This window comes from Manis javanica, chromosome 12 (assembly GCF_040802235.1).
Source record: "Manis javanica isolate MJ-LG chromosome 12, MJ_LKY, whole genome shotgun sequence".
Classification (NCBI taxonomy): domain Eukaryota; kingdom Metazoa; phylum Chordata; class Mammalia; order Pholidota; family Manidae; genus Manis; species Manis javanica.
The window spans coordinates 79,109,253-79,127,836 of record NC_133167.1 but is presented as its reverse complement, the minus strand read 5'-3'; the positions used below and the strand labels follow the sequence as shown (position 1 = coordinate 79,127,836).

The window sequence follows — 18,584 nt, the reverse complement described above, 5'->3', positions numbered from 1 at the left end:
GCAGTGGAATTACAGAACCCAAAAATGGACTAACAGGTACCAAAGGGAAAGGAACTGGAGAGGATGGGTGGGCAGGGAGGGATAAGAGGGGGGAAGAAGAAGAGGGGTATTAAGATTGGCATTCATGGAGGGGAGGGAGAAAGGGGAGGGTGGGCTGCACAACACAGAGAGGACAAGTAGTGACTCTACAACATTTTGCTAAGCTGATGGACAGTAACCGTAATGTGGTTGTTAGGGGGGACCTGATATAGGGGAGAGCATAGTAAACATAGTATTCTTCATGTAAGTGTAGATTAAAAATTTAAAAAAAAAAAAAAAAAGAAAGAAAGAAAGAAAAGGGGGATTACTCCTTAACAGGATAAAACTATTGGTAAATCAAAGATCAACGCATGCTTTAAATATCCTTAATGTTGATCACTTAAAGGGTGTCAGATGATCAGCTATGGAGGTACTTTTTTCTGATAATATTCCTTTCTCTTAATTAAAAAAAAAAAAAAAAAAAGCAGTTATTGTGTGCTGACCTCCAATGAGTTCTGCACAGTGGTATAGAGGGCATGTCAAAGTGTGGGCAAAGGGTCTGTTCGTTTCTATGCAGAAGATCAAGGCCTAGCTTGGATACCCAGAAAATGAACTAAGATACGATATGAGGAGGAGCTTCCGGCATCAGCACTCTCTGGGGGACTTGTGCCGGGGGATGATCATCAAAAAGCCTCCACAGGGATCCGGACGATGCTGCAGTTGTGGCTGCACCCAGCCCACCGTCTCCTGGACTTGCCATAGGAATGAGGAGGGAGATGTCTAGGCTGGCATGTGCATACAGTGAGACAACGAATTTGACCGGATCTGTACTGTTGGAACTCAACCAGGAGTTGGGAGGGGTGCAAGTTGTAGCACTCCAAAATCTCATGACTATAGACTATCTATGGTTAAAAGAACATATGGGATGTGAACAGATCCCAGAAATGGGCTGCTTTAATTTGTCTGATGGTTCAAGTACAGTTGGACAATATCCATCATATCATAGATAAATTTTCACAAATGCCTAGGGTGCCTAAATGGTTTTCTTGGCTTCACTGGAGATGGATGGTAATTATAGATTTGCTTTGTTTATGTCACCGTATTCCTATTATGTTACTATGTGTGTGCAAATTAGTTAGTAGTTTAAAACCTATACATACTTAACGTACTATACAAGAAGATATGTCAAAGAAATAATCAATCCTCCCATGTTTCCTTCATATGCTACATCTATAGCTTTTCTTCTTCCTTCCTAATTACAACCCTTAAATAGAATTCGTGCCTCATATCGAATTTACCGAGTATCATAATTCCTCCAGGTGGTAAAGATACCTCGAGACAAGTGCTGGGCATAGAAGCCACAGGGCATAAATCTGCAAAGAAGTAAAAAGCTAACCTTTGCAAACAATATGGCTTCTCTCTCACTTACCAACTTTACATTTCCCTGTATGGCCCCGGAAGATGACTGGTTAGCCAGAGACGGGTAAGATTCCTCAAGGGAGGAACAACCTAAGACAGGCACAGTCGCAGGGGGGTCATCAGGTGAGAATTTGGGGATCAACAGAGGTGAGGCTCAGAACCTCATCCCCCCTGCTTTGAGAGAAATCTTCTGCATCCGTGGATGTCTTGCTGCCCTTGTCTAGCCTGGATTAATACTTGGTCCATAGGCACACACCTGATCATCTGATCATCTACATTTGCTCTCTTACAGCACTAAACAATGTTTTCTACCTTTATCTTGCATCTACCTACCACTTCAGCATTTTATTAAAAATAAAAATAATAATAATAATAGGAGAAATGTGGGATCAACATATATGTCAAGTACAAAAATCAAACGAATATTCATATTTGACCTGACTGTTTATAGTTCATAATGCATGATCAAAACCAAAAGTTTCTGTGATGAATGCCCTCGTACTGTTCACCATGTAAGAATTTATTCACTGTGCAAGAATTCGTTCACCATGTAAGAACTTGTTTGTTATGCTTCAGAAGATTGGAGACTGACGAGAATTAGGCTTGAGATGGATTAATGATTGTACATTGAGCATTGACCCCCCTATACTGAATTTTATTGTTGTTAACAACCATTTGATCAATAAGTATGAGAGATGCCCTCTCAAAAAAAAAAATATAACATTCCTGTAAAAGCTGAGTGAGATGGCGCAAATGAATGTAGCAGCCTCTACTGTTATTCATGTGGAGCAACTGTGAGATCAACTCCCCACCTGCCTTTTGGGAATAAAGCCAACTCTGGGACCAAGCACAGCAGGTCATAACCCAACAGATGGAGCAGGACTTCCACCCTCTTATGGCACCGGACACAGACTTCATCTCCTGAAACTGTGTGGAACCGCAGCCATGTGTGAAGAACAGTATTAAAGGAGCAAAACAGAAATGGTCATCAAATGCCTTCTAGGCAGTCTTCCAGGGGCCTGCCTGGTAGAGACATAGAGCAAACTGAACACTTTCCTTTTTTTTTTGGTTTCATTAAAGTACCTGCCTCTTCTATTATACTATGAGTAGCTCAATCGAATAATATGTGCTAAGCAAACTGGGTGTATGATGTCACATGTAGATGAGGTTTGCTTTCCTGTGTTAACTACTACTTGGGAGGAAATTAAGTGGCTTGAGCACAGGAGAATACAAATAACATGTGCAGTGAAGTAAATCTAAAATAGACACATACGCACCCACAACAGAAAAACTAAGTCCAAGTGACTGTATTTCACTCTCAAGCCAGAACGCCCAGTTATTCTTTTTTTCCTGCTCAGACATTGATTCTCAGAATGGCCTACAGCATGTAGTAACCTTTCTACTTTGTATCCTTATTCAGGAAATTAGAATCATATATTTTATTACCTTCAGTACATCACTAGAGAGGGGAGATAAATTTATTCACACATATTAAATATATTTTGTGAAAGTCCTTTTGAAATTCTCCCTGAGAACCAGTCTTCTCATCTTTGATAATCAGTTGTTGTTTTTCAAATGGTTGTAACATATTTTTTTTAATTTCTTTTATTTTTTCCATTGGTAAACTTCTGTAGAAAGATTTTCAATGCAGCTTGATGAAATCAGTGCTAATTTCTGCAAACAACAACAACAAAAAAAATATTAGTATTGTCTAATACTAATAGTATCATTATATAATACCATGTTATCAGTATCATAGACTTAAGGACTTTAGAGAGAAAGTGTGTGTGTGTTTCCCTTTCTCTTTTGTTAAGTATATGGATCTTTTAGATATCAGGAACTAAAATAAAATACTTCTCATGAAGTTCCTGTTGAGCACCAGAAAACTTTTCAGCAAGCAAGTTGATGGTTGCATGTACCAGCTGGCATGGCATTTTAAGGAAAACACATTGTGGGCAAGTTCGATGACTATCAGGAAGTCACTAAATGAGAATGAATTGTAATAGGCTGGTGACTGGCAAACACAAGTTTTAGAGGAGTTTGGATTTCCCCTAGGAAATCAGCAGTTTAGCAGAAAGTGGTCTGTATTCCCTTCTTGCTATAATAGCCATAGTCTAAATCTTTCAAATCCTCTTCATTGCCTGTGAAACTGGATTACACTGGCCCTGCCTTTGTAAGAAACTTGTTGCAACTATATATTTTAGACTGTAAAGCCATGGGACTTCAGTGTTCATCTAATACTCTTCTTTTCCTAAATAGGAAACAGACTCAAGTGAAGAAAGGATTTGTCCCAAGTCAAAAAATGAGTTGAGATATAACAAACAGTAGGCTTTTGGAATTGGAAGATACTCTTCAGTTACATATTTAAATCTTTTGTTAAATCAGGAATCTTCTACAACATGTCTGGCAATCATTTCGAGATCTTTCCTTGCAAGAAATTGACCGCTTTTCAGAGCAGAGCATCCTGTTTTTGGACCACCCTAATTGTTTAGGCAGTCGTCCCTGGCAATGAACCCTGGGTTCCTGTGGCTCATATACCTTGACTCTATAACAGGTGAGTCCCCCGGGAAGCAGACTCTAAGATAGAAATGAGCACACAGAAAGTTTATTAGGGAATGCTGTGGGGCTAAACACTCGTAAAGGAAGCGAGAGAAACAGGATTTGTCAGAGAGATGTCACCTGCCATGCAGTTTCAAGAGTACCTCAACTGATGTGGCAAGGGATTTAGGAGATGGGTCACTTTTAAGCTGTCTGGAGTTGGACTGAGAGGCCAGGCCTCTAAGGCTTATGTCTCTCAAATACTGCATGCAGGCAGCCCTGGGAAGGGACATGACCTTGGGGAAGCAGTTTCTCCCCCTGAGGCAATCCCACATGGGACTGACATCTGAGGACTTTTTGGAGGTGACGCTACCAGTCTCTAAAGAATAGAATTTCTTTATTTCTAAAAGGAGGTCTGGGTGGTACATCACACGCACAAACGATAGCATTTTAGTTATTATCCTGTAAATGTCTACTAAAAATCCCTGCTGCCTTTGATTGGGATTCTGTGTATCTGTAGATCAGTATAGGGAGAATGGATATATCAACAATCTTGAATCCTCTAGTCCGTTAACATGTTACATATACCTCTATTTAGGACTCCTTTAATTTCAGGTAGCAATGTTTTGTAGCTTCAGTGTAGAAGCCTTAAGTACATTCCACATTCTTGTCTTAAGTACTTGACCTGTTTTGATGCTGTTTTAAGTGCTATATTTAAATTTTCATTTAAAATTATCTATTGCTAGGATATAGAAATACAATTACTGATTTTTGTATATTGGTCTTATAGTCTGACATTTTGCTAAACTCTCTTCCTTGTCATAGAGGATTTTTCAGTAAACTCCTTAGATTTTCTATGTTTACAATCATATTGTCTATGAATAAGGATACTATTACTTTTTAATTTCTAATTCACATGCCTTTTGTTCCCTTGTGTTGCCACATTGCAGTGGCTCAGAGCTGCAGTACCGTGGGGGAAGGAAGTGCTGAGGGCGGACGTGTTTCCTTCCATCCCAGGCTGGTTGAACAGTATTCAGTCTTTCGTTAGGTAAGATGCAAGTAAATTATAGCAGGCAGATTAAAGTTCTAGAATAGCAACATGGTAAATAAGCATTGGGTCGGTTGTTTAGTTGAAGACCTGAGCTAATTGCATCAATACCAGATACAACAGTAGTCGGAACAAGTTGTAAATAATTATCTACGTCCTAGCTTTGAAAAGGAGAATGTTTCACATCCTTATGGAGACTTTTTTCCAAAGTGATGATGGAATAAGTGATTCCTCAGTGCACAGAAGCAGCAAAACGTCCCACAAAACTAATTGTATAGAGGAAAGTTAAGTAGCTCTATCAGATATTCATCACTCATGATCACTGCTGTGCATGCTGAGAGGTTCATGCTTTGACTAGTCTTCAAACACACTTGTCTGTGATAAATCTTTTCGCCTGGCTCCCTTTGGAGGGGATATTGACATGTTAACATTAAGTTCATGAACACATCTCATATTTATGTAATATCCAGAAGCCAGCCACTGCTGCGAAAAGAGAGCGTGAGCATGCTCACGGACTGATTTCCTCCACCCCCTCCTCCCAGCCACCCCGTGCTCAGGTAGGAAGTCAACTTCCTCTTAAAAGCTCCCCCAGTTAACCCTGGAATTTTTGAGGATGGTTTTTCAGTTGTGCCCAGGAATAAAGCTGCTCACATTGCAGGCATACCTCACTTTTATTGCGCTTCGGTTTATTGTGCTTTGCAGACATTGTGTTTTTTACACATTGAAGGTTTGTTGCAACCCTTCCTCGAGCAAGTCTACCAACGCCGTTTTTCCGTTTTGCTCACTTTGTGTCTCTGTGTCACATTTTAGTAATTCTCATAATATTTCAAACTTTTCCATTATCTTTGTATTTAGTCTGGTGATCTGTGAGAAGTGATCTTTGGTGTAACTATTCTAATTGTTTTGGGGAGCACAAACCATACCCCTGTACGGCAAGCAAAGTTCATCAAGGTTGTGTGTGTTCTGTCTGATCAATCATTCCCTCTCTCTCTCCCTCTCCTTGAGTCTCCCTTTCCCGGAGACACGATATTGAAATTAGGTCAGTTAAGGACCCTACAATGGCCTCTAAGTGTTCAAGTGAAAGGAGTTGCATTCCTTTCATTTTAAATCAAAAGCTAGAAATGATTAAGCTTGGTGAGGAAGGCATGTGGAAAGCCAGGACAGGCCAGAAGTGCAGCCTCTTGGACCAAACATTCCCTTTGTGAATGCAAAGGCAAGTTCTTGAAGGAAATTAAAAGTGCTTCTCCAGGGAGCAGACAAATGATAAGAAAGCAAAACAGCCTTGTAGCTGACATGGAGAAAGTTTTATTCTTCTGGATAGAAAATCAAACTAACTACAATATTTCCTTAAACTGAAACCTAATCCAGAGCAAGTCCCTTAATCTCTTTAATTTTATGAAGGCTGAGAGAGGCGAGGAAGCTGCACAAGAAAAGTCAGAAGCTAGCAGAGGTTGGGTCATGAGGTTTGAGGAAAGAGGCCGTCTCCATAACGTAAAGTGCAGGTAAAGCAAGTGGTGATGGAGAAGCTGCAGCAAGTTATCCAGAAGATCCACCTCAGATCATGGATGGAAGTGGCTCCAATAAGCAACAGATTTTCGGTGTAGAAGAAACAGCCTTCTAATGGAAGACAATGCCATCTAAGGCTTCTGTAGCTAGAGAGGAGAAGTCAGTGCCTGGCTTCAAAGGACAGGCTGCCTGTCTTGTTAGGGGCTGATGCAGCTGGTGACTTTAAGTTGAAGCCAATGCTCATTGACTATTCTGAAAACCCTAGGGCCCTTAAGAATTATGCTAAATCTATTCTGTGCTCTTATCAGTGGAACAACAAAGCCTGGATGACAGCTTATTTGTTTATAATGTGGTTTACGGAATATTTTAAGCTCACTTTTGAGACCTACTGCTGAGATAAAAGGATTGCTTTAAAAATATGACTGTTCTTTGACGACGCATCTGGTCACCCAAGAGCTCTCGTGAAGATGTACAACGAGATTAATGTTGTTTTCATGCCTGCTAACACAGCATCCATTATGCAGCCCGTGCATTAAGGAGTCATTTTGACTTTCAAGTCTTATCATTTCAGAAATACATTTTGTAGGCTATAATTGCCATAGGCAGTGATTCCTCTGGTAGATCTGGGCAAAATCAATTGAAAATCTTCTGGAAAGGTTTCACATTCTGGATGCCATTCAGAACATTCACGATTCATGGAAAGAGGTCAAAATATCCACATGAACAGAGTTTGGAAGAAGTGGATTTCAGCCGTCGTGGATGACTCTGAGGGGTTCAAGACTTCAGTGGAAGAAGTCACTGCGGACATGGTGAGAACAGCAAGAGAACTACAACTAGAAGGGGAGCCTGAGGCTGTGATTGAATTGCTGCATCTCAGGATAAAACTTGACCTAAGAAAGTAGTTTTTGAAATGCAATCTGGTCTCAGTGAAGATGTTGTGAGTCATTGAAATGACAGCAAAGGATTTAGAATTATTGTATGAACTTAGCTGATAAAGCAGTGGCAGGGTTTGAGAGGACTGTCTCCAGTTCTGGAAGAAGTTCTACTGTGGATAAAGGCTATCAAACAGCCCCCACATGCTGCAGAGAAATCAGTTGTGAAAGGAAGAGTCGATCAATGTGGCAAACTTCATTTTTGTCTCATTTTAAGACACTGCCACAGCCACCCCCACTTCAGCAGCCACCACCTGGATCAGCCAGCAGCCCTCAACATCGAGGTGAGTCCCTCCACCAGCAAAAAGTTAACAAGTTGCTGAAGGCTCTAGTGATGGTGAGCAGTTTCTAACGATAAAGTATTTTTAATTATGTACATTGATTTTTTTAGACATAATGCTATGGCACACTTAATGGAGTATCATGTAACATAACTTATATGTACTGGGAAACCAAAAAATTCACTTGACTCACTTTATTGTGATATTTACTGTATTGTGGGGTCTTGGAACTGAACCTGCAATATCTGCCAGGTATGCCTGTATCTAGTCCTGCCTTCTCATTTGGATCTCACTTGCTTTTGCTAGCAGTACCCTCCCTGAAAATGTCAGTGTTTCTGCTGTGGATGCACTGCACAGTGTCCCTGAAACACAGTTCTTCCGGTGCCGCACCCCATGACGGGCTTTGTTGTTTAGGCCTTGTGGCATCAGTAGTTGGGGTCAGGGTCTGACTTGGCCTTCGTGAAGTCAGGCTCTTCAGCATGTCACCATCATCCTTCCCTCCACACAGGCCACACAAAGAGGAGAGTGGGAAGTTCCTTACTCTCCTCTGTCAGCTATGCTATTTCTCTGATCTTCTCCAACCAGTCATACCACAAACAAGCAGACAAAAGAAACAAACATGTTCTTACTTTTGTCAAAACATTAAAACATCTATGCATGTGATTCTACCCAAACAGATACCTGCAAGCGTCTCCTGTAAACCTGTGACAGAGAAACAAATCTGGCCATGGTTGGAAACCTGGCTACACAGCAATGCCTTGATTGACAAGAGTCATCCAGTTTAGTGTTTCCATTGCAAAAACAATCCAACAGTCACTTACTAAAGCCTCATGGTGTTCTGTGGAAGACATTGACATGAATATGGATTCAAAGCAAAAACACAATCTTTTCAATGCCATATATTTAGAACAACTTCTACTCCACATGGCCTTTCTGTTCTGTCTTTTTTTCCCCCAAAATGAACTAAAATCCAGCCCATTATTTTCCAGGCACAAAATTTGTTCACTGTGTTTAAACACATAAGTATTCGATACCTGGCAAATAACAGTGGACGTTTGACTGTAAATGGAGGAGAGCTTATTGTGACATTATATGCAGGTGATGATTGCTGAATCTAACTAATCATGCACTGAGATTCCCAGATAGTCAAAAATCACACCCTCTTTAAAAACCCAAAGCTGTACATTCAAAGGTCTGTACAACACTGAAGGTAGTGCTGGGTGTTCTTACATGTGGTCATTAACTTAATCACCAACACGGAGAATGGGATTGAGAGGATGATTGAGAACATAAGCATCTTGTAAATATCAAACAGGATCATTCCCTGCATTGTTTCTGAATTCTTTGCTCTCAAGTTTAGTCAGATATTTTCCTGTGCCTCATTTTCACTAAACTGGGAAAACGAAAACTGAAACAAAGATACCACCTCATTATTTAATCATCATTTCTTAAATAAATACAGTAGTTATTACTCTTATGTATAATAACCAGGAGTATAATAATGCCTCCCTCCAAAGAGAGAGAGTTTCATTTATAAGACAATATTCTGAAATCCTCTGTTCATTTATCAAAGTGGGGGTTTTGATGAATTAATCAGTTAAAATTTTTTAAAAAATGGTCTTTTAGTTTGCTTCAACTCCCTGAAAATCTAATGAGCTGATCTGGCTCATAACATATATAAATACAACTACCTGCATTTCATTCTTCCATAAAATTGGAAGCAATACAGATACAAAAGGATTAATTCACTATTTTTTTGCTGCCTCAATTAGAGGTTTCGAGCCTATTCAAGCTGCCACCGCATGAGTCATATCAGGAAATATGAGAAATCAACATCCTGAAATAACTTGAATTGGGGTTTGTGTAATGGTAGGATGGGGCGGCATCCCACAAAAATGAAAGCCGTTTATTAACTCTGAAGAAAATAAAACCATCGTGGGGTGGGAAGTCCTTCACGGAGCCTGAGAAGGATAAACTCCCCACTTTGGGGATAGGTGTTCCCCGTGCTAAGAAAAGCTGGCTCTGCCCGGATCAGATAGCAGTGACTTGCTCATTTCCTGTGTTTGCCGTCACTAACATTTCAGTCCCGATTTCATATCTGCTGATTGGTTTCATATCCTCCTCCCTTCCTGTTAAAATTGGAGCCATTTTTCAAGGTCTAGCCTAGGTCTTCCTCTGAAGCATTTTCTAATCCTCCCAAACTTGATTGAATCTGTTCTTCCTTTTACTTTCCTAACAGCATTTCTAATCTGTACTAGTCATTTGACCCCTAATCATATGCCTACTTTATATAGCTTATTGCATTTTCAAATCTCTTGGTTTGATACCTTAGCTAGATTTAAAAGTCTTGAGGGCAAGGCTCTTTGTTTTATGCTTCAATGGCCCATTGGCTTGTAAGGGGGGGGCGACTATTACATGGTGATGATCTGGAACCACAGGCCGTAATCCTTTCGCTCCAAGAGGCCTGGTTTTCGTGGAAGATAAATGCATCCATGTGGTCTGTTCTGCTTCATGGTATCATAGGTGTGGCCCCGGAGTGAGAGAAACCTAAATTCAAACCCTGGACCCACCACTTATTAAATGTGAATATAGGCAAGTTTCTTAATTTCTTTTTAGCATCAATTTGCTCATTTGGAAATGAAAGGGATAACAAAACAGTTGGGAGAATGAAATCAGATAATGTCTATGAAGCACTTAGCATGGTTTCTGGCATCTAATTAGCACTACATCATGATACTCTTGTTACTGTAAGTGGTTCCGAGGCATGGGGCGGCTCTGTGGCCAGTGAGGACCGAGGGCTGCATGGGCAAGGGGGCGTCATGGAGCTCCTCAGCTAGTTGGACTCACGGGCTCAGCTGTGGTGGGATGAGCTCCCAGCTGGTGTCGGTGGGAGGTGGGCAGCGTGTAAATGAGACCCGCACAGAAAGGAGTTGCTCACAGTGACAAGACTAGAAGTTGGGCATCTGACCAGTACTAGCTTTGGGTGGTCTTTTTGGTTTGGTGAGGACACTGGACAGCATCTGGAATTTCTGAAAACAAGACCTGTTTTTCTGAAAAGTAGGTTAGGGAGAGGGTAGGCAAGGATTCAGGTGCCTAGGCAAGCAGATGAGGGTTTAAGGTTCTGTTTAAGGTTAATGGTTTTCTTCCAGCAGCTGCCCCAGGTCCTTCAGCGTCTTCTCCTTCCTGCTGGTCGAGTCATCCATGTTCCTTGTGGCCATATTCTCTTCTCCATTCTCTCACCAGCCTAGTGCAAAGGACTTCCTTTCCCACACATCCACCAAATCCCTCTCACCAAGATCACTAATGACCTTCTCTGACCCCGTGGACTCGTCATCCCCCTGCAGACGTCAATCACCTACACTCTTTCCTAAATTTTACTCCACTTTGGCTGCTGTCAGGCCGGTCGTCCTCCGCTGGTATCCCTTTTCTCTTTCTGACTCCTCCCACTCCCACTCTTTCTTTTTTCAGGTTCCCCTTTCATCCTTGAAATGTTGTTATCCCTCCACATTCTGCCGTAGCCTCTCTCTTCGGACTCTGCCCGCTCTCCTTGCTCTTGCCCGCCTCTCAAGTACCCAGGCTCCCGAGCCACCCTCGTGCGGAAGGTTCTTAAGCTCTGGTGTCCTTAAGCTCTGGTGTCCGTCACGCTCTTTCTCCTGAGCTCTGACCCTAACTCCGCTTAGCCACCGACACCTCAGACCGTGTTCAAAAGAGGACTTTCCGCTTCCCCTCAAACTTGTTCTTTCTCCCCTGTTCCTTCTCTCAGGGAAGGACATCACCACCCTCTCTGTTGTTATTCAGGTAAAACAAAAGCGTTCCTCCTTGACGTCGCATTTCCTATATCCAATTAATCACCAGATTCCAATTCAAACTTCCTGAACCCATGCTCTTCTTCTGAGTATATATATCTTGTTTTGTATCCCATCTGAAAACATATGCACAAAGAGTGCTTATTTAAAAACTGTCTTGTGTTTTACTTTTTACCCACCTGTTACCAGCTAAATCAGTTTTGCCACGTTCTTTTATGGATGGATTTGGAAAATGTGCCCACAAAAAAGCTTTAATGTGTTGAAACTGCATAATCAGAAATCCTGCTTTTCTCCATTGTAAGCCAAATACGTTGTTGGTTAACAATGGTAAACAAACTGGGCATCATTTGCGTTATGGAAACTAATGTGCATGCTGATTGTAATTTCAACATCAGAAGAGTTTATACCAGTACTATTTAGAGTGCTACTACTTGAAATAATACAATCAATTTTTATGTGTATTAAAATAGTAATTGTATTTAATTTAGAAAGTCAAACTTATAATACAAATGCTGTGTGGAGCCCTGTGTGATGGTCACCAGTCCTAAAGCAGTGGAGTCCTGGGGTGCAGTTACTGATCCCAGGACCCCAAACACCTCTGCCCACGTGTTATCAGCTGTCAAGGAAAGCAGGGTACAGTCAAGCACTGGGTGGAACAATGCTTCACTCACACAGAGAAGAGTCAGAGCAACGTCAGCCACAGTAGGGGGCTGTGTGGGCTCTGTACCTCTTGGTGAGGAAGTGCCCCAGACCCAAGGCCCTTTTTAACTAGGCTGATTGGGGGTCAGAAGATGGCACACAGGAGACGCTGGCCTTTCCCAGCGACAGCCAGCATCCCCTCAGCCCACCCTCCCAAACGCAGTTTTTCACCTCTGAGAGGCAGGCAGCCACTTCCAACTTGTTAGTCGTTTCTTCTAGTGGTGCCTCTACATCTCCAAGTAAGATACTTATACTGTGAATTCTTGATTTTCAACTTTAGGTATTATTCGTTGAGTTCTTATGCTGATTTAGTTTTCTAATGTCATCTGTGCCCTCCTTCCTCCCTGCCCTCCTCCCTCCCCCACATTATCATTCTCTGCATCCTCCTAGTACATTTATGTCATCATTTCTATTTCAATTAATGTTTAGGATTTTTATTATCATGACTGTTGGTTATAGCAGAGCCCTGTACTGTGGTATATTACATTTCCTTTTTACCACAAGTATTTTTGTTTTTTCCTGGAGTTAAATGTTCTTATTTTAATGAGTTTTCATATGTTTCTTTTTACCTATGACTACATCAGCCACATGCTTTGCAGAAGAACTATAAAAGTCTTCTCCACATGGTCAGGTTCATATAAAATGCCTCCTAGAACCCTGCATCCAGCTGCACTAATCTTAACTGGTTACAGTCTAAGCCTGCTGCACACCCGTTGTCCTGGACACCTCCCTTCATTGTTCCTGGGAATTCTGTCCTTCTTCTTGTTTCTTTTAGGATTACTGAATTTCTTGATTACACTTTCTTAGATTACATGGGGTTTTGGTGAAACATTTTGCCCAATAGCTCCCTGAGAAAGGAGTCAAAAGAAATTATATTTTGGGGGAAACTGAATGTCTGAAATTATGTATTGTCACATTTGATTAACAGTTTTGCACGATACTGAATTTTGAATTGAAAATCATTTTCTCTCTGAAATTCACAGGTACTTGTCCACGGTCTTCTGTTTCCAGTGGTGCTGCTGAGAAGTCTCATCATTCTTGGATCCTAATTTTCATATGTGATTCTTCTTTTTCTCTGAAGCTCCTGGGATCTGCTCTTTCTCTGTGATACTCTGAGGTTTCGCAGTGATGCACTGTGGCGTGAGTCCTTCACATTTATTTTTGTGGGCCCTAAGTGGGTCATTTAAATCTGGGAATGTACATCCTCATTCTGAAAAACACTCTTGTATTATGTCTTCCATATTTTTTCTCCTTTTTTGTTTTTTTTTTTTTTACTACTCTTGGTCAGTGTATTCTATTTTCTGGGTAAATTCCTCAATTTTATTTTTCAACCTATTCAATCTTTATATTTGCCATTATATTTTTATTTTCAAAGGACTTTTTCCTCATTCACTCATTCTCTCACCAACACTTACTGAGTTACTATGCTATGCCAGGGATTGTTTTAGGTGCTGGAATATGGCACAAATCCCTTCTCTTGAGGACTGTATTATCTAATGGCTGAAGGCAGATGGGGATTGTAAGTACCAAGAGAGGTAGGTAGCACTACATTCAAAAACAAAACAAACCTCAGGGCAGGCCTCACTGAGAATGTTACATTTGAAGAGAAATTTGAAGGAGATAGATATTTTTATTTTCTGAAAAAAATTTTTACTATAGCAATCTCTTCTAATTCATGGGTGTGAATTTTTTCCTCCTTGCTTTCAGGTTACTTACTGTAAACTTTTTGAAGTTTTCCTTTGACCTCTATATATACTCATCTCTCTTTCCTCAGATTTCCCTCTGCCCTGCCATTTTTTTTCTCTTTTAATTTTGTCCTTCATTTTAAAGCCTTACCACCATGTTTGATGATCCTTGCTGGTCTTTCTATTTATGAATGAAATTTGAAAAAGCAAACTGGAAGCACCACACGTGTCTGTGTGTGTCAGCTGTTGAGCCTCCCCGGGTGATTATGTGGACATTTAGCGATTCCTGGGTTCCTTTCCCTTGGAATGGCTGGTTGCTCCAAAAGCAGCTTGCTTGTGCTGTCTGAGACGTAGGTGCCTGACTGCCAACACCCCGGGGCCACGTCAGTATGTAGGTTATAGCTCGGTCACCCTGCGTGCAGTCGAGACTCTGCCCAACCTCAGCGTCCCTGTGTCCCTGAGCCCAGAGCCTCTTTGATTCTGTTTCTTCTGAGGTGAATCTCCTGTTTTCTGCCTGTGCACAGGAGGGACAGCTAGCTTGCCATGTGGGCTTGGGAAGAAGATAACACATGTGGGACTGATTGTTAACTTCCCCTGTCCTCTGTTGTCAGCCCACCCCACAGCCCTGTTCTGAGAAGTACTTGGTGGCCCCGCTTCCTGAACTGCCCCAGCCCTCTAAACCAAGACAGGCCTTGCTCCCCTTTAGCAGCCACCTCTGCCCCTCGAGCTGGTCGAAGGATGCAGCGTCCCTTCTCTGCTAAGTTAATCACCACTCATCCATCCATACTTCATCTTCCAAAATCACGTCACTATCATTCATCTACTCTTATCTCAGGACCAATGTCATTTGTATTCATATGTTGATCCTTTACTTTTATTTTATTGGACTTTGTGTAGGGAGAAGAGATAAATCTGCCTGGTTGAACAAGTCTATAATAAATGATTCAATCCAAATTACTTGTGAATCTGCTTGAATATGTGAAATAAATTTTTCTCTTTTGGAATGATAAGAGTGTTTCATTCTCTATAAATCCTCCAAAGTAATTTAGAGACTAAGAAAATAGACATATTTCCTTAACGTATTTCACAAACCTTTTGCTTAGATGACAAAGTTACATATTAATAGTTTTCTTGGATAATCATTTAAATTCGTTCATTAGGTTTTATTTTTAAATTTAATTTGAATATTCTGAGTAATCTGGTTTCCTCTTGTTAGAAAGCCTTTTGAATTTTAAGATGTAGAAGTATTTTTAAGATATATCTCCTAGATCTAACATTTAAAAAAAAAAACCAAACATACTGTCTTAATAAATATTACCGAAATTAGTCAAATGCCAAAAATTTATAAGCATCTACTCTGAGCCTTAGCAACATGCTCGGTTCCTTGGACCATAAAATGTTGGACAGATCCCTGGATATGCGTCAACTTGGAATTTGATCCCAGTTTTACCACTGGCTATATGACCTTGGACAAAATAAAGAAGCTTCCTGATCTCAAGTTCTTAATCTGTAAAATAGGGCTTACACTAGTTGTCCTAACACTGTAAACTGAGTGATTCTTTGATAGTTATCAATATGTAGAAGTAGACTAGATAGAGATTTGAATGGCGGAGTCCTTATTCACAAAGACCTGGGAAACTCCAAAGGCAGCATGAATATCAGACAAAAAGAAGTAATTCTCTTAGGTTGTCTCCTGCTCTTTAATATCTCTTTTCTCCCAATTTCTCCTTTTTGATAATCTTACTAAAGTGAGGCTGGGTCATGTCATATTCTAGCTCAGAAATCTCTCCCCGGGCTGCAGGATGAAGACCAGCGCTCCTGTTCTTATTGTCTTCCACTCATGCCATGTGCACCAGCCACTGGAATAGGAAAGAGACCAAGATGGCATGACTGTCTTTTCATGTCCATCACTCACGTTAGTACTGAAACCTTATTCTCCTACTCTACTTTTATCTTCAGTGCCAGCAGTAATATCGCTTGGATTTCGAAGAAAACATTTTTTTCTGGTCCAAGAAGATGCCTTTTGGTGGGCCAGGGTATGGATATCAGTGGGAGGGAAGATTTTACTCATAAAGTGACTCTTAAATAGTTGAAATCTGAGGTTGTCTACAGCTAAACACTAAGTCTTTCCAAATCCTAAAAGGAAAAAGGTCAATAATAGATTTTGCTGAATTCAAAATGTTTCTCTCATATATTTTTATATCCTTTCCATGTTTGCTTGTCTATACCAGGATTAAAGTAAGGGATGATTCCTAACTTACTACAAAGTCACGTTTTCATTATGTTAAATTTGTCATTATTTCATGCTGTTCTCCTTGGGATTATTCTAGGAAGAAACGAGGACTAGAAACAAGGGAGATGTGGAAGGAAAAGCATCCTGGCAGAAAAATGAAGAAGGGTCTGAGCAGAGGAGAGAGGAAACAAAACCGAGAATTGTGGCCATCCAAGAAGGACAGGGATGGACGCGAAAGGGGCTCCTCAACTGGAAAAGACGGGTTACCGCATGAGGAGATCTGGCTCCAGAGAACAATTTCTTTTAATATGCTTCCTTTTCCTCTTTCATTAACTCAGGAGTACTTGGCTTTTCACTGTTACTATAGAGACATAATATGAAATTGAAACTTCCTGGTACAAAACCAGAAATAGCTTATTTAAATGGCAGAAAGACTACAAAAACCACCTTCATTTTGTTCTTACTATAAGCCCTGATTCTCCATGATACTTCCTTGAGCACAGACTATGTATTAAGAAAAAACTTTGGTGATGATATGGCAGTTGTCCCATCAACCTTTGAAATTAAATGATCAATGGGTAGTATAAAAAAGGCCAGTACAGAGTAAATTTTGTAATATTTTAAGTCATATTGATGAGACACTTGATAGGAATACAATTTGCTTTTTATTCTGGCATCACTGTTTGTTTTGAGTAAGGCGAGAAAACAAATAACATAATTTGCATAATGAAACCATTGAGAGTAAATAGCTGTCTTTCTTCAGAGGTATCTGTGCCGTTTTGACTTACAGTTTAGATTTGTTCAAGTTTATTTACCTCCCTCCCCCAACTGAACAATGCTTCTGATTTATTCCTGCCATTTAGTGTCATATAAATTCAAGTGTTCCACTAGGAAGAGAAACAGTTCATCAAGTTGCAACTATATTAAGTGAAACATTCTCTCTGATACGTTTTTAATTTGTTTTATTCCCATTTTGCTATTGTAATTTTCCCACCTACCAGTGGAGATAAGGGACTGTTTCATTCTTATTCCTGTGGCTTGCTGAGACCACATGCTCATTCTGTTAAGGAGAGTCCGCTGATCTGCAGGAGGAAAAAGGGAAATCCACTAGGCAGGGAGGCCCTGAGACGGGACTGACCATCCATGAGTCAGTCAACAGGCGCTCCTGACATCTGACTGCTATTTATTGTTGCTCTAGGAGCTGTGGGGATCTAGAAAACATGCACAAAACAGTGTTATTATCTGGGCTGATGAACCCACTGCTAATTCAGGCTACTCTGAGTATTTGATGTACATCCTTAATGTTCCTATCCTTTCCTTCCTCCACTGGCGGGAGGTTTAAATGTAGGGTCCATGGGCCATAAAAAGCCCTTGGATGGAATTCAGATGGTCCATAAAAATTCCATCTTTTTAATAATTAATCACTAACTGAAATTTAACAGTTCCTTCAATTATATATGTAGCACAGTGGTATTTAAGAGTGTCTGTGACCTTATCAACAACAGAAATCACAGATATTTTCATAACACATTATAGCTGTTGGAGATCTCTGGAAATTCCATTTATGCTTTATCACTATTTTTTTTTTTGAGAGGGCATCTCTCATATTTATTGATCAAATGGTTGTTAACAACAATAAAATTCAGTATAGGGTGGTCAATGCTCAATGTACAATCATTAATCCATCTCAAGCCTAATTCTCATCAGTCTCCAATCTTCTGAAGCATAACGAACAAGTTCTTACGTGGTGAACTAATTCTTACATAGTGAATAAATTCTTACATGGTGAACAGTACAAGGGCATTCATCACAGAAACTTTCGGTTTTGATCACGCATTATGAACTATAAACAATCAGATCAAATATGAATATTCGTTTGATTTTTATACTTGATTTATATGTTGATCCCACATTTCTCCCTTTATTATTATTATTATTTTTATTTTTAATAAAATGCTGAAGTGGTAGGTAGATGCAAGATAAAGGTAGAAAACATAGTTTAGTGCTGTAAGAGGGCAAATGTAGATGATTAAGTGTGTGCCTGTGGACTAAGTATTAATCCAAGCTAGACAAGGGCAGCAAAACATCCATGGATGCAGATTTCTCTCAAAGCAGGGGGGATGAGGTTCTGAGCCTCACCTCTGTTGATCCCCAATTTCTCACCTGATGGCCCCCCTGCGACTGTGCCTGTCTTAGGTTGTTCCTCCCTTGAGGAATCTTACCCGTCTCTGGCTAACCAGTCATCTTCCGGGCCATACAGGGAAATGTAAAGATGGTAAGTGAGAGAGATGCCATATTGTTTGAAAAGGTTAGCTTTTTACTTCTTCGCAGATTTATGCCCTGTGGCTTCTATGCCCAGCACTTGTCTCGAGGTATCTTTACCACCTGGAGGAATTATGATACTCGGTAAATTCTATAT

General features: G+C 40.5%; 1 long non-coding RNA gene across 1 annotated transcript in view; it reads left to right on the top strand.

Annotated features, from left to right (window-relative positions):
- LOC140844788 (uncharacterized) overlaps positions 1–16,859 on the top strand; it is a 38,521-nt gene extending 21,662 nt beyond the window's left edge. Inside the window, exons 2-6 of the long non-coding RNA XR_012123287.1 lie at positions 3,823–3,991; positions 4,926–5,023; positions 13,231–13,387; positions 15,734–15,847; positions 16,263–16,859. This is a non-coding gene — a long non-coding RNA (uncharacterized lncRNA). The remainder of the gene's footprint in view (positions 1–3,822; positions 3,992–4,925; positions 5,024–13,230; positions 13,388–15,733; positions 15,848–16,262) is intronic.
- Positions 16,860–18,584: the final 1,725 nt, after the last annotated feature.